General features: G+C 40.7%; 1 pseudogene; it reads left to right on the top strand.

Annotated features, from left to right (window-relative positions):
* LOC130868628 (peptidyl-prolyl cis-trans isomerase D-like) overlaps positions 1-14,670 on the top strand; it is a 74,471-nt pseudogene that overhangs the window by 41,834 nt on the left and 17,967 nt on the right.

Below are 14,670 nucleotides of genomic sequence, written 5' to 3'. Positions count from 1 at the left end.
AAAAAAAAAAGTTCTACTACTGAATTATAAGACACATAATGACATCAATCCATTAATAGTAGGTGATTTCAACACTCTACTTTCTCTAATAGACAGGTCATATGAACAAAATATAAACAGAGAAACAGCAGAATTAGTTAACGTATCAAAAAGACTTAACAGATACCTACAGAATACTCCACCAAAACACCAAAGAATACATACATACACATGCTACTCAGCAACACATGGAAGCCATTCCAAAATACACCACATCCTGGAACACAAAACAAATCAATACAAATTTAAAAAGATTAAAATCACTCCTTGTATCCTATCTCACCACAATGCAATAAAACTTAAAATTGACAGCAAACAAATCTCTAGTAAATACAAAAACTCCCCGTGGTAGTCTGAATGTGACTGACCCCCATAAACTCATAGAGAGTGGTACTATAAGGAGGTGCAGCTTTGCTAGAGTAGGTATGATCTTGGAGGAAGTGTGTCACTGCAGGAGTGGGCTCAGAGGTCTCCTAAACTCAAGCTACACCCAGTGCCACAGACCACTTCTTGTTGCCTATGGATCAAGATATAAGAACTCTCAGCTTCTTCTCCAGCAACATGCCTGCCTGCATGTTGCCATGTCCCACCATGATGATAAGGGACTAAACCTCTGAACTGTAAGCCACCTCAATTAAATGTTTTCCTTTATAAGAGTTGTCATTGCCATGGTGTCTCTTCACAGGAATAGAAACAATAACTGGGATATTCTTGGACATTAAACAACTCATTACTGAATGGTAAATGGGGTAAATGGGTCAAAAAAAAAACCCACAAGGATGAAATTTAAGCTTTTAATTGAAAGAGACTAACTTCACTTTTCCTCCTCCTTTCCCTTTGAGCTACCCTTCCTGACATCCCTCAGTCTCAAGTTAGTAGCCTCCTTTTCTTTGATTACTATTGTTTTACACATGTACACACACACACACACAATTTAATGAGTCTATTTTTGCTGTTTTCGTATATTTGCTTTCAGGGCTGTCACTCTACATTGAACAACCAATAAGGGGACTCATCCCTGGGAGAGGCTAATTGTCCTTCTCCCAAAAGTCATTAGTTGTCTGCAGTTCTTTGTCTAGGGGTGGAACCCTATAAAAAATTTCCCCTTTCCACGACAACATATCCATTGATGCTGCCATTGACCCGATCTTATTTATATAATCATTTCTAACACAGACTATTTCACGACAGACTGCCAGGTATTCTGCCTCTGACAATCTTTCTGGCCCCTCTTCCTTGAGAAGTTCCCTGAGTCATTTATGCAGAAGCTGGGTATAGATGTATCTGTTGCAGCTAGGCTCCACATACTCTGTTGATCTCTATATTGTGTTCAGGTGTGGTTCTCTGTGGCCACCTCTATCTGCTATAAAGCGAACTTTCTTTGATAAATACTAGTAGCTACGTTTATCTTACTCGTCCTCAGAAACTGGCTCCATTTCGAGTACCAGGAATTGTTTCCCTCTTGTTGAGGGGGGTCTTAAGCCCAATTAGACAGATGTTGATTGCTGCTGAAGCATGAGGGCCATGGATATCTTATCATCTTAGTAATTGTTGTGGTTCATAGGATTGCACTTTCCCGTGCATCTTGCATAGTATTTTCTGGAACCCTGGAAGCTGGACCACAAAAGAAAGTGATGGAGGAAGGTCATTGGTTAAAAAATAAAGAAACTGCTTGGCTCTCATAGGTTAGAACATAGGTGGGTGGAGTAAACAGAACAGAATGCTGGGAAGAAGAGAAAGTGAGCTCAGACGCCATGCTCCCCTCTCCCGGGCAGATGCAGGGCAGCTCCTCTGAGAGACAGACGCCATGCTCTCCTCTCCAGAGCAGATGCGATGAAGCTCCGACCCAGGATGGATGTAGGCTAGAATCTTCCTGGTAAGCGCACCTTGGGGTGCTACACACATGAATAGAAATGGGCCAAGCAGTGTTTAAATGAATACAGTTTGTGTGTTGTTATTTTGGGGCATAAGCTAGCTAGGCGACCAGGAGCTGGGGCAGCAGGAACACAGCCTGCAGCTCCCCCCAACAAGAAAGGCTTTCAGTCCAGTCCAGCTAGAATTATCTGAGTCCTGTGCCCTAAGTGTGCAGTGTCTTCAGCAACATGGGTTCCCCTTAAGCCATGAAGGGCAACCAGTGGCAACATTGGCACATTGGCAATCTTGCTTTTGGGGTTTTGTTGTTGTTGTTATTTTGAGAGGTACCATTTGAAGGGTGTTTCTCAATACAGCCATATCTTAAAAACGGAAAAGCTCTGGTGCATCAGACAGAAGACTCAGCAAGTGTAGAGGGGACTGACTACTCAGACCGATCTCATCCCTCAGGTGGCCAGTTCGAAACTCCGTTCTGCATCTGTGTGGGTTTGCTGTAAAGAAACCCTCCTCTCAGCTCACGCTGAACTTCCCCCAAGGAAACACAGCCCTGTAAAACACACACTCTCCAATTTTCCCGGAGAAATGAATGAAAGAACGTTGGGGGAAGAGAGGGATTTCTCTTTAGCTCCACTTGTTTACTTTTCCATAAACTCCCAGGATGGCTTACATGTTAGCTGCTAATCACACCATCTGCTCAAACAGCGCTTCAGTAAATGGCTCGATTCATGCTGTTCCTCCAAAAGAATCTTTCTAAGGACAATGTTTATGTCTCTGTTAGCCTTCATTTGGCAATGTAGCGTGAGATGAGCTATTTTAACTTTGCTGTCATTGTAAACACATATTGAATTTCCCATTTCTTCACTGTGCAGAAAACAGGACAACTTCTCTGCATTCATTCCACTCGACTCTGGGCATTGGGTGTGGGGTGGGGTGGGAGCGTAGCTAGGCAGAGATTCTATTTTAAAAACGCAAAGAAAAAAGATGAAGTCAAGGAGTTCCAGACAATATTTCCCCTGAATTCTTTAATTTGCGAGGAGTAGGTTCCAGCTGCGCAGAATTACTCAGGCCAGGCAAAGAGAATAGAGTGTCCTCGGTGTTTGAAAAGGAGCAGCTATGCTGAGGGGCCTGGCTCCTCTAACCCATCTTGTCGCTTTGGATGCAGTGCTGTGGCTGTAAAGTCATGTGTGGTAATGAGAGCCTAGGTCTCTCAGAAAGTCAGGTCTGGGGCTTGGGGGACTCCACGCCTGCAGTGGAAGCAAATGGGGCTTTCAGGTGACAGGGAGTAGGAGGTAGATGAGTGGAGGTCCTGGCTTCATGGCAGAATCTGGGTACGTTCAGCCACTACGACTGGTATATGCAAACGCCGGTCCAGGTTTATGTCATTTCCCCTCTCTTTGCCAAGTCTCCTAGCTCCATGAAAGGTGCTGCATTCTACAGTCATGTAGAAAAGAGCCACAGAGGAACTTGACGTGGAAGACAGGATGGCGGGATGGAAGGAGGAACTCATTCTTTATGGCCTCTCTTTTCTGGTTTAATTTTAAATTGTATTTCATTCTTTGAGAAATACACACACACACACACACACACATACACACAGAGTGAATTCTGGTTATATCTATTCTGCTTCTCTCCAACTCCTCCCAGATCCCTTCCCAAGTTCATGGCCTCTTTTTCTATGACTCAATCAGTGGTGTCTATATGTGCATGGATTTCTGGCCTCCCGCTGGAGCACACATAGGAAATCTACCCAGGGTCCCTTCATTAAGGTAACCGAGTCTTCTTACTCCAGCATCTTTCAACAGCCAAAGCTCCACAGCTAGGAGTGGGGCTTCGGGAGCTCCTCCCCATCTCTACTGAGGTTTTGACTGGCTGGATCTTGTGCACTTCTCCCGCAAGCAATCAGAGCTGCAGTGAGTTCCTGGGGGCAAGGACCCTGACATATCCAGAAGATACTGTTTTACAACCAAAAGTCTTCAGCTTACAACTTTCATGATCTTTCTTCCTACCGCTTCTTCCATGACGGTCCCTGAGCCATTTGTGGAGAACTGTGATAGAAATGTCCCGTTTAGGATAAGCATGCAAAAGTTCCTCATTCTCTGGACCAGGTGTGAGTCTTGTTGTAGTAGATGGTGGTTAACACAGAGCACAACAATGTGTCTCTGTGTCCAGAATAAGAGACCGTGGGATATTTATCCCTAAGTGGGCTTCTGTATCCTAAGCCTCCCACCAAGATTCAAGGATCATCATGAAAGGGGGAAGGTGAAGCACTGGAAGAGCCAAAAGAAATGCATGACTACAACGAAAAGAGTGTTTTCCAGATTCAGTGGGGCAGTTGCAGAAAAATCTCAGCATGTGGTGGGGGAGGTGGGCATAAAGTCCCACCCCTAACCAAGGAGCTATGGGCACAGCTTCCAGGAGAGAGAGTCAGTTTTGATTAAGGATGTGATTTCTAGTAGTTACCATGCTTCAGTTGGAAGGCCACATGGGCATCACAAATTGCACTCCGTGAGCTTTAAAAAAGTACCAGAAGTTTGGTAGATAAGGAGGTGGGATGGATCTGGGAGGAGTTGGGAGAGAGGTTTGTCAACATGATCAAAATATATTGTATTACATTCTCAAAGAATAAATAAGTAATAATGTTGTTATTATTACTGAAAAATGAAGTCCTTCTAGTGATGGTCGAGAGCTGTAGTAATCTGTGTTTACAATGCAATTTGATATTGTATCTGTTTATCAAAATCATAGTAGTAGGTTCTTTCCTGGCCTTACGACTTCCCCATCTACATGATTATTTTATTTCATTTTTTTCTGCTTAGTTTTTTTTTTATTTTATGGGTACGCATGTTTTACCTGCAAGTATATCTGAACACAATGTGCACTCACCTGGTGTCTGAAAGAAGTCGGCAGAGGGCATTGGATCTCCTGGAAGTGAAGTTATCAGTGGTTGAGAAGCACACTGAGAGTGCTGGGAACTCAACTCAGCCCTCTTCATCAGCAGTTAGTGCTCTGAACCTCAGAGCCATCTCTGCAGTACCCCGCCAGGTGATTTTGCCAGGGACAAGGTCTAACTATGTCACTATGTAACTCAGGTTAGCCTGAAACTTGGAATACCAGCCAGGGGGGCCTTCACGCTCTCCCCTCATGATTGGGATCACGAACGTGCACCTCCATGCCTGGCTTCTGCAGACCTCCCAAAATATTGACTCAACTGATGTTCTTGCCCTAATTCTTGCAGACCCATGGAAACAAGGTCAGTACTTTTCCCATAAACACCCCATTCCTATCAACTCTGTGTGTAGGATTGGTAGAGTGTTTATACACTACATATATGTAGTGTTCAACTAGAAGTGTGTGTCTCCAGTGCTGGGAACCCAGGAAGAATGAGTTTCATTTAAGTGTGAGCCTTCTTCATCCTTTTTCTCTAGTCCTGGAGTCAGTGCTTTTTCTGTCAGTGTGTAGATCCTGACTTCACAATGCATTTCTTTTCATCTTCAGCAACTCGTTCTGACTCTGAAAGAGCCAGAGAACCGCTTTACTTTCTTCTCTTTTTGTTATCAGTGTAAACTCTCCTGTTTCTGTTACAAAATAGTCTAGAGGTGTCCCAGATATTTTAGAGGGGTCATAATCTCATTGATGGCACCAAAATCATACCATAATGTTGCTGATAACACACTGCAGTAGCCTTACTGTGATGATGCTAAATAGAATTCATGATCAGAAAGTTGAACACACTATGGACACCTTCACAAAAATAAATAAATAAATAGATAAATAAATAAAACATTCATATCAGAGCCTGGAAAATGAACCCCAGCAAATTGCTTGGCCTGCCTCATTTATAATAGCATTCACAATTAAGAAATGGCATGGTATTTGGTGGGCTTCTTTGGATTTTAGAAAGAGCAAAACAGGCACTCTGGTGTCCCTGAACCAACCCATTTACCATTTAATTAATGTACAACATCACCTTTCTTGAGTAGGACCAAAACTCTTGCTTTCTAATGATCATGTGTGTGTGTATAGTCATATTAGAAAAACACTGTTTTTCTTCTCTTATTTCCTTATTGTATAAATAAGGTATATTAACTTTGTATCAGTATTTAAATATCATGGATCTTTATATTATAATACTCAGCTTAGGTTTCATTAGAAGAAGAATAAGCATCAGTTGGATCTTTATCTTCTCTTCTAGGAAAAAGATAGTGCATTTTCTGTCATTCATAGGATAGTAGTATCGTTTTAGGTCAAATCACAGCCTTGTTGTTATTATTTGGACATTTGGAGTTCAGTCAGACTTCTGCTTTGCTGAGAAAAGAGATCTGACAGAAACAACTTAAGGGGAATGGCTTGCTGCTTCATGACTTCTGGTGGGTTAGTGCAGCACAGGTTGGATTTGTGTTTCTGAACCTGTGGGGAGGCAGCACAGTGAGGCAGAAATGTATAGCAGAAGAAGACCACTCACCTCATGGCAGCCAAGAAGGCCAGAGGGACAAAACAAGAAGGAGCCATGACAAGATGTAGCACTCAAGGACATGCCTCTGGTGACCCATTTCCTATAACCAGACCATGCTTCTTAATTTTAATGCCCTCCCAATGATGCTATCATATTATGAGGCTATTCATTAGTTCACAGTCCTCATTATGAAATTATATCCAGAAATAATATCACAAACAGTGCCAGAGTTTCCTAAGCTCCTAGATGCCTCACTATCCTATCAGGTCGGTGATTAAGATTAACCATACATGAAGCATGACTTAAGAAGCTATTTATGCTCACCTGGTTGACAAGAGGCAGCCTTAGGGCTGTTAATTTTCTGTGTCAAGTTGGCTGGACTAAGGGTTACTTCAAGAGCTGGTAAATTGGGTAAAACATCATTTGGGGGCATACCTGTGAGGGTGTTTCCAGAAGGAGATGACATTCAAATTCGCTACTATGGGCAGGTATGGTCAAATCATTTCAGGTTCTAAATAGATTAAAAATGTAGAAGAAATGTTGTGTTTTTCCTTCTGGTTTTTGACCTAAGACATTCATTTCCTTCTTCCTTCAAACAATGGAGATCCTGGTCATTGGGCCTTTGTATTCCCAAACCTTGGACTAGGAGTTAGTTACACCATAGGCTGTCTTATTTCTCAAGACTCTGAACTTGAACTGAAATGAACCACCACCTCTTCTGTTGTCATCCATAATCCCATAAATCACTTACTTCTTACATATCTACGTACATAGATGCATGTAATAAATATATAAGTAGATCTCAACGTAAGTCTTTCCAGATAAACCTGCATATACTCTATTAGTTCTCTTCTCTGGAGCCCTGCCTAAGAAGAGCTGGAATGAAGAAAAAGGCCCTACAGCTGCTTGAGCCATGCTGTCTTTTCTGCCCCCTGACTCTTACAAAGCAACAAATTCAAGTACATTAGAAGAGTCAAAGCATCTAAGAAGAATCAAAACGCTCTATGTAGTGGCTGGAAAATTCTAATTGAAGAATTACTGCACAAAATACCAGGGTTTTTCATTAAGGCGTGTCCTTCTTTGTCGACAACTATTGATTAGCAAAGAAACTTCTATGCCCTATTCAAGACTGAATGTAAGAATGGAAAAATAGAGCTGAAGAGATGAGTGATGGAAGGTCATTGGTTAAATAATAAAGAAATTGCTTGGCCCTCATAGGTTAGAACATAGGTGGGTGGAATAAACAGAACAGAATGCGGGGAGGAAGAGGAAGTGAGCTCAGATGCCATTTCCTTTCCTCTCTGGGGCAGATGCAGGGCAGCTCCTCTCAGAGGCAGACACGATGAAGCAAGCCGACAGGTCAGACATGCTGAATCTTTCCCGGTAAGACTGGTGCTACACAGATTATTAGAGATGGGTTGATCGGGATATGAGAATTAGCCAGTAAGGGCTAGAGCTAATGGGCCAAGTAGTGTTTAAAAGAATACAGTTTGTGTGTTGTTATTTTGGGGCATAAGCTAGCCAGGCTACCAGGAGCTGGAGTGGCAGGAACACAGCCCACAGCTCCCACTACAGATGACTCAGCAGTTAAGAGCACTAACTGACCTTCCAGAGGTCCTGAGTTCAATTCCTAACAACCACATGGTGGCTCACAGCCACTTGTAATGAGATCTGGTGCCCTCTTCTGGTCTGTGCAGACAGAATGTTGTATACATAAATACATACATCTTGAAACAGAAGAAGAATGTGAAATTACTGAGCTGGGTGTGGTAACACTCACATATAATCTCAATATGGAAGAATCATTATTTCAAAGTCATCCCCAGCTATATAGCAAATTCAAGGCCAGTCTGAGCTGAATGAGATTCTGTCTCAAGAAACAAAAGAAATACTAAGTAACTGATTACTCCAAAGTTTTCATCAGGAAATAGTTATTGTTAATCCACCAAATCTTCCAATTGGATCTATGTAGCAATATTCTATTGCAAAATGTAAAGGATCCATAAGAACAGAACTGATCAAGTGTAGAAGACATTAATAAATTATGTAAGATGACTCACAGTCCCATTGTGTAACTCCTTTGGCAGATAATCTTTTTATAATTGTTTTTTAGTTTATTACCATATCTCTTATTTATATAGCAATATGTTTTATTATGATATTCTCACACATGTATAGGACATTTTGACAAAATTTACATATATATACACACACACACACCCATTACCTTCTTTTGTCCCTTCCTATGTAAAGAGACATTCTAGAGGGACCCTTCCACTCCCTTTAGTTATCAGACTATTGGAACAACAGATGCCAAAGAGTTAAAATTTCCCAGGAGTCTCATGCTGGGAGAGGGAAAGGCTGAAGTCCTAATGTCAGAGAATGAATTTGCCTTCCCAGAAAGAGACTACATATAGTTTCAATAACAAATTAACATATTCATATTTTTTGGCTTTTGTTTCATTTTTTAAATACATTTTATGAATATGAGCTTTACCTGCAAGTATGTTTGTGTACCACATGCATGAAGTACACACAGAGCCAGAAGAGGGGGTCAGATCCCCTGGGACTGACATTACAAACTTGTGCGCTGCCATGTATATGTTATTAATTGAACCCAAGTCCTCTGGAAGAGCAAGTGTTCTTAGCCACTGAGTCATCTCTCAAGCCCTGTTTCATCCTTTCTATAACGTGACACTGCCACAGAAAAAACGGGAGAAAAGTAGAAGGCTTTCTTTCCTTAATTTCATCAAACTGCACATAAACCCATTTTCCTTTACTGCTTCGTCTCCTTCTTTCTTTTAGGAAATAGTGCATCTATGAGTCTAAGGACTCTCAAACACAATCATACATGTCCTACGGCTTACTCCTTGCTCCTCAAGATGAATTTCGTGTATAACCAGTTTGCAAAGTAAGCAGAGACTGGAACCTGTTCACATGTAGATATGTACCATATGCTGGTTTAGGCACATGTGGAAGGGTGATGCACTGTATTCTTACTTAACAGGATTATCCCAGAGAGGCAGTAACCACCTGATACCTGGTCAGAATTCCAAGTATCCATTTGATGGAGGAAAAGATATAAAATATTTGATACCACTAGGAGCCATCAATTCATGGACACTAGCTAGTGATTTGGTTAACTGAATAGGAAATCAGAACTGTCGGTTATTGGGAAAGTCATGAGTAGTATGTCCGAGAGCTACAGGTGTGCCTCTAATATGAGCAGATTATGTTTCTTTGACTGTGTGTGTGGCTTAACCTAACGGTGCGTGAAGAAACACGGTAGGTACATTGCAGATGTTTGTGTGCTGGTTATTTTGTTCTTGTTGTGTTTGGACTCTGGAGACCATTTTCATGTGGTGATGCAGGTAACCTATGGCAAGAGGTCATATGGAGGAGAATTGAGGTCATGTGGAGAACTGAGGTGTTTCACTCCAAAGCCTGCCAGGCAATAGAGCATGAGTGGGGCTTTTCAGAGACCAGCTGAGATAGTCCAAACTAGAAGAACTACTCAGACAGCTTACAATTCTTTTAAAAATAATAGTATTTTAAGACAGAAAAGGGAAACTATTTTGTACAACACTGAATTGTTTAATTAATTTTAGGTCAATTAAACTTGCCCTGTGCCCCTGAGTAGAGACCAAAAGTCTAGTAGGTCAATTGCAAAGGGAAATTTCAAAGTTTAGATAAAAATATCCCTCAGTGAAATGGTACCATACTGGATTTTATGGAGAATGTCTGTAAGCCTTGTTTTATGGAAGGCTGAGGCAGGAGGATTTCTTTTGTTCTAGAATTTGATGCCAGTCTAGGCAGCCTCATGAGATTTCACTTGTAAAAGAAAGCAAATGACACCAGACTAAAGATATTTGCACAAAACTGTTAACAATACTATTATGACACAAGTTGACCAATTTCATAACGTGAGAAAATAAATGAAGCCCAAGATCATTTCACCAGAAATGTTTAGGAATAGCTGAGCTCACTCATTTAGTTCTGACAGCTTTTTCCCTTTAATTTGAAATGCTTCCTCAGTCTTACTTTTTCACGACCCTCAGGTTTTCCAGGATCGCCTTTCCCCACTGGAGTTCATATATTGTTATCTCATGATTACATGTGGCTGTCTTTTTTCCTTTGGCCGCTTTTCCTCTCGCTTGTTTCATAACATTAGAATGCACATGACTCAGTTTTGTCCCAGTAGTAACAATGTCAACATTGAAGGCTTGGTTAAGGTAGCACGGGCCCAGTTATCCACCATTCCTTCTTCCCTGGTATAATTTCTCCTTTGTATGCTATGTATTAATATTTTATGGAGGCATGTTGGGTCTACATACATATTTTATATTTTTTTCTTAGGGAAGTCTCCATTGAATAATCCAAACATAATAATTTCATTTTACTAAGCATGATAAACTTTTTTTTCTTTTCCTTTTTTTCTTTTCTTTTCTTTTTTCTTTCTTTTTTTTTTTTTTTTTTTTTTTTTTGGTTTTTGAAACAAGGTTTCTTTTTGTGAAGCCCTGGTTGTCCTGGAACTCACTCTGTAGACCAGGCTTGCCTCTAACTCAGAGATCTACTTGTCTCTGTCTCCCAAATGCTGGGATTAAAGGCGTGCGACACCACTACTCAGCTGCATGATGAATGTTTAAAGACTTTTTGAGCATAAGTTCAAGCCTACAGGAAAAATGACTTCAAGAGTGTTTTCCAGACCCAACAGGGCTAATGCACATGTGAACTCAAAAACCATGACAGCAAGCAGAAGAAAGACCTGCACAAACTCAAGCCAGACAGAAATCCCAGGATGGACAAGGAGTTGTAGACACAAAGTCCTAGCCGTAGCCAGGTAGGTACTTGCCACTGATAGCTTCTGGGAAGAGGAAAATCAGTTTTCTTCAATGAGTGACGCTAGATACAGCAAGCACTCCAGGGAAAGAGGAGTGAACCAACAGAACTAGAGTCAATGGGTTTTTGTTTGATTGGTTTTTAATTCGTTTTGTTTTTGTTCTTATTGCTGCTGTTGCTGCTCCTGCTGGTGATGGTATATGGATGTGGGGGGCTGAGTGTACAGATGAACCGTTTTTCTTCGGGGTTCTGTTTTGTTTTCTTAAAGACAGAACACATAAAGTTGGGTGGGTAGAGAAGTAGGGGAGGATCTGGGAAGAGATAGAGAAAGGGAAAGAATATGATTCAAACATATTGTATAAAATTCCAAAATAATCATAAAAGCATTTTTAAAAAGAAAAGAAAAAATGAACATATAGCATAAATATTTTCCTTACACCCTTTGCTAAGACTACCAAAGGGCTGTTTATTATATTTTGTTATTATTCTCTTTGTGTGTACTTATATATCAATACGCATGCACGTATTTCATGTGAAACCTTTCTGACTCCCGGACAGTAAGTTGCAGAGACAATACTTCGGTTTCTACTTTTTAAAAGGCAAGTTAATTTTGTTTCATAACCAAAACATAGTTATGAAGTCCAAGAAATTATCATTAACACAGCATAGCTTATCTACAGATCTTACTCAAACACTAAAATTATATCAACAATGTCTTTAATCAAAAATCCAGGTGTATGGGTTATCTTTATTGGCCATACCCTTTTATTTAGTCTCCTTTAATTTAAAGTACTTCACTCATTTCTTTTTCTTTCATGATTTCCTTTTTTGAGACAAGGTTTCACTGTGGAACACTGGCTGGTCTTGAACTCACAATGTAGCCCAGGCTGGCTCCTGAGTACTAGAACTAAAGGCCTGTGCCACCACGCCTGGTTCTTTTATGATCTTGATGATTCTGAGTACATAGTAGCTGTTTTGAACAACGTTCCACAATTTGAGTTTGTCTGACATTTTCTCATCATTTTATCTCCCCATGATTTTTTTGGGGAGATATTACAGAAATCATTAATTCCCAGAACATCATATCAAGAGGCAAAAAATGACAGTCTGTCCCACTGCTGTTAATTTATGATTATTTTTGGTATTACTGAGCTGCTGGTTTTTTTCTACTATAAAGTAAGATTTTTCCTTTTTATATAGAGTGGGTATCTTTTGAAAGGTAACTCTGCAAGTATGTAATTAATTGCCTAATTATGAAAGTTATTCTTAGCTTTGGCATCCATTGTTCATTTTCCTTCCTGTTTAGTTTGGTTGTTGCTATGAGGGTCACCAAACAGTTATTTTCTAACTCCATTCTTCTTCTATGTCCTTTCTTCCTAAGCCACAGGAAGGAACAAATTTTTCTCTTCTCTAATAATTTATTTCATTATATGGATTCTTGTTTTTGAGTGTGCTATGGTCCATTACAACCATAAATTTATACTGATACTCAAATTGTACCTGATTTAGCCAATTGTGCACCCTCTGTCCCTTACCTTGTCCCTTGCTCAGTTCATATTTTCCACAGAACATGATGTTCTGAGTTCATTGTGTACTTTCCCAGCTGGGGCTCCAAGGTCAGTCATTTCTCTGAAGAATTAATTCTATTTAGTAGAAAAATGGCCTTTCGAGATGACAGCTGAGTAGTCAGTGTGTTCAGCCTGACTGCAGTTGAACTGCTTCGGGTTGCTCTGAGTGACCAGGACCAGTAAGCACAAATGCACACATGCCATTCTCAGGTAGACCCTACACACACAAACACCCAACTCGCTTGCCATCACGCCCATCACTTGTTCATAGTAATGCCTTCAGCTTTACTCTTCCAAACGGTTCTTCACAGTAACTTACCCCTTTTCCATTTGAAGATCCTTCAAAGATCGAAGAGACCACACTGCTTTTAGCCTCTGAAATACAAAAACAAGTAAGGAGTGGATGTTTGATCAATGCCTCCAGAAGCAATAGTCTCTTTGATTTTACCCATTTCACATTGCTCTCCCCCATAAATCTATGATAATCCACTTGTGTTACTCTTCTCGCTGTACAGACTTAAATATCAGCATGTATGTATATTTTTGTGTGCTGTTTTTCTGTCACACATTTGAGTTGCTAGGTAATGGTAGCTTATGTCTGTCACCCTAGAACTGGAAAAGCTTAGGCAAGGGAATTTCTAGGCATTCAAGTCCTCTGTGGACACTAGATAGTAAGTTTGAGACCAGCCTGGGCTGCAGAGTAAGAAGAGCTTGGTTTTTTTTTTGTTTTTTGTTTTTTGGTGTTTTTTGTTTTGTTTTGTTTTGTTTTTCGAGACAGGGTTTCTCTGTAGCTTTGGTGCCTGTCCTGGAACTAGCTCTTGTAGACCAGGCTGGCCTCGAACTCCCAGAGATCCGCCTGCCTCTGCCTCCCAAGTGCTGGGATTAAAGGCGTGCGCCACCACCGCCCGGCCAGAAGAGCTTGTTTTGAAAATACAAAATTACTTTGTGTTATTCCAAGCTGGTGGTGCTTTGTTACCTTAACAAAAAGCAAGCCTACGTAGGAGTGTTCTTTTAGTCTCTTTACCATCATAAGTTTTGTTAGGGGTGAGAATTTCATCAACAGAGGAGCTTAGCTTTCCTTCTCTCTTAGAATCACTAACTGTGTTTTTGCAGAGCCCTTATGCTGATTTAGACCATTCATAGATCAAGGGCGCCCTCTGCTGTTTCCTTAGCAGTAGAATTCTTTTTTAAAAAAATATTTGGGGAAGTGGTCATATTATGGATTGTATTTCCTGCTTTATTTACCGTTGCTTTGATCTTTTAAAGACTTACTCCCCCCCCTTTGTCTGCTATCTTTTTTCTTTTGTTCTTTTTTTTCCCTTTTGTTTTTCAAGACAGGGTTTCTCTGTGTAGCTTTGGAGTCTGTCCTAAAACTCCCTCTGTAGACCAGGCTGGCCTTGAACACACAGTCTATCTGCCTCTGCCTCCCGACTGTTGGGATTAAAGAAGTGTGCTACCACCGTCTGGCACCTGATACCTTCTTTACAATCCAGTCTTCAGAGGGTATTCACCTTTTTTTTTCTCAACCAGAAGACATGACCTTCGAAGTCTTACCCTAAATCACTGGTTCATTTTAATTTCTTCCTTGTAGTAAATAGTAAATGTTTGCTTTTCTAGAACATTTCAGTGTTGTCACACTTCTGTAGTCCTTCTGTTTGTCCATAGCTTTTTTTAATTTTTTTTTTTGTTTTTTGGTTTTTCAAGACAGGGTTTCTTGGTGTACCTCTGGAGCCTGTCCTGGAACTCACTCTGTAGACCAAGATGACCTTGAACTCACAGAGATCGGCCTGACTCTACCTCGTGAGTGCTGGGACTATAAGTGTGCACCACCACATGGCCTTGTCCATAACTTTGGAAACACTTTGTAATTACATGCTTATATAGAATATAATGTGAACC

Source organism: Chionomys nivalis, chromosome X, assembly GCF_950005125.1.
Source record: "Chionomys nivalis chromosome X, mChiNiv1.1, whole genome shotgun sequence".
Taxonomy (NCBI): Eukaryota; Metazoa; Chordata; class Mammalia; order Rodentia; family Cricetidae; genus Chionomys; species Chionomys nivalis.
This window is presented reverse-complemented; position numbering and strand designations above follow the sequence as displayed.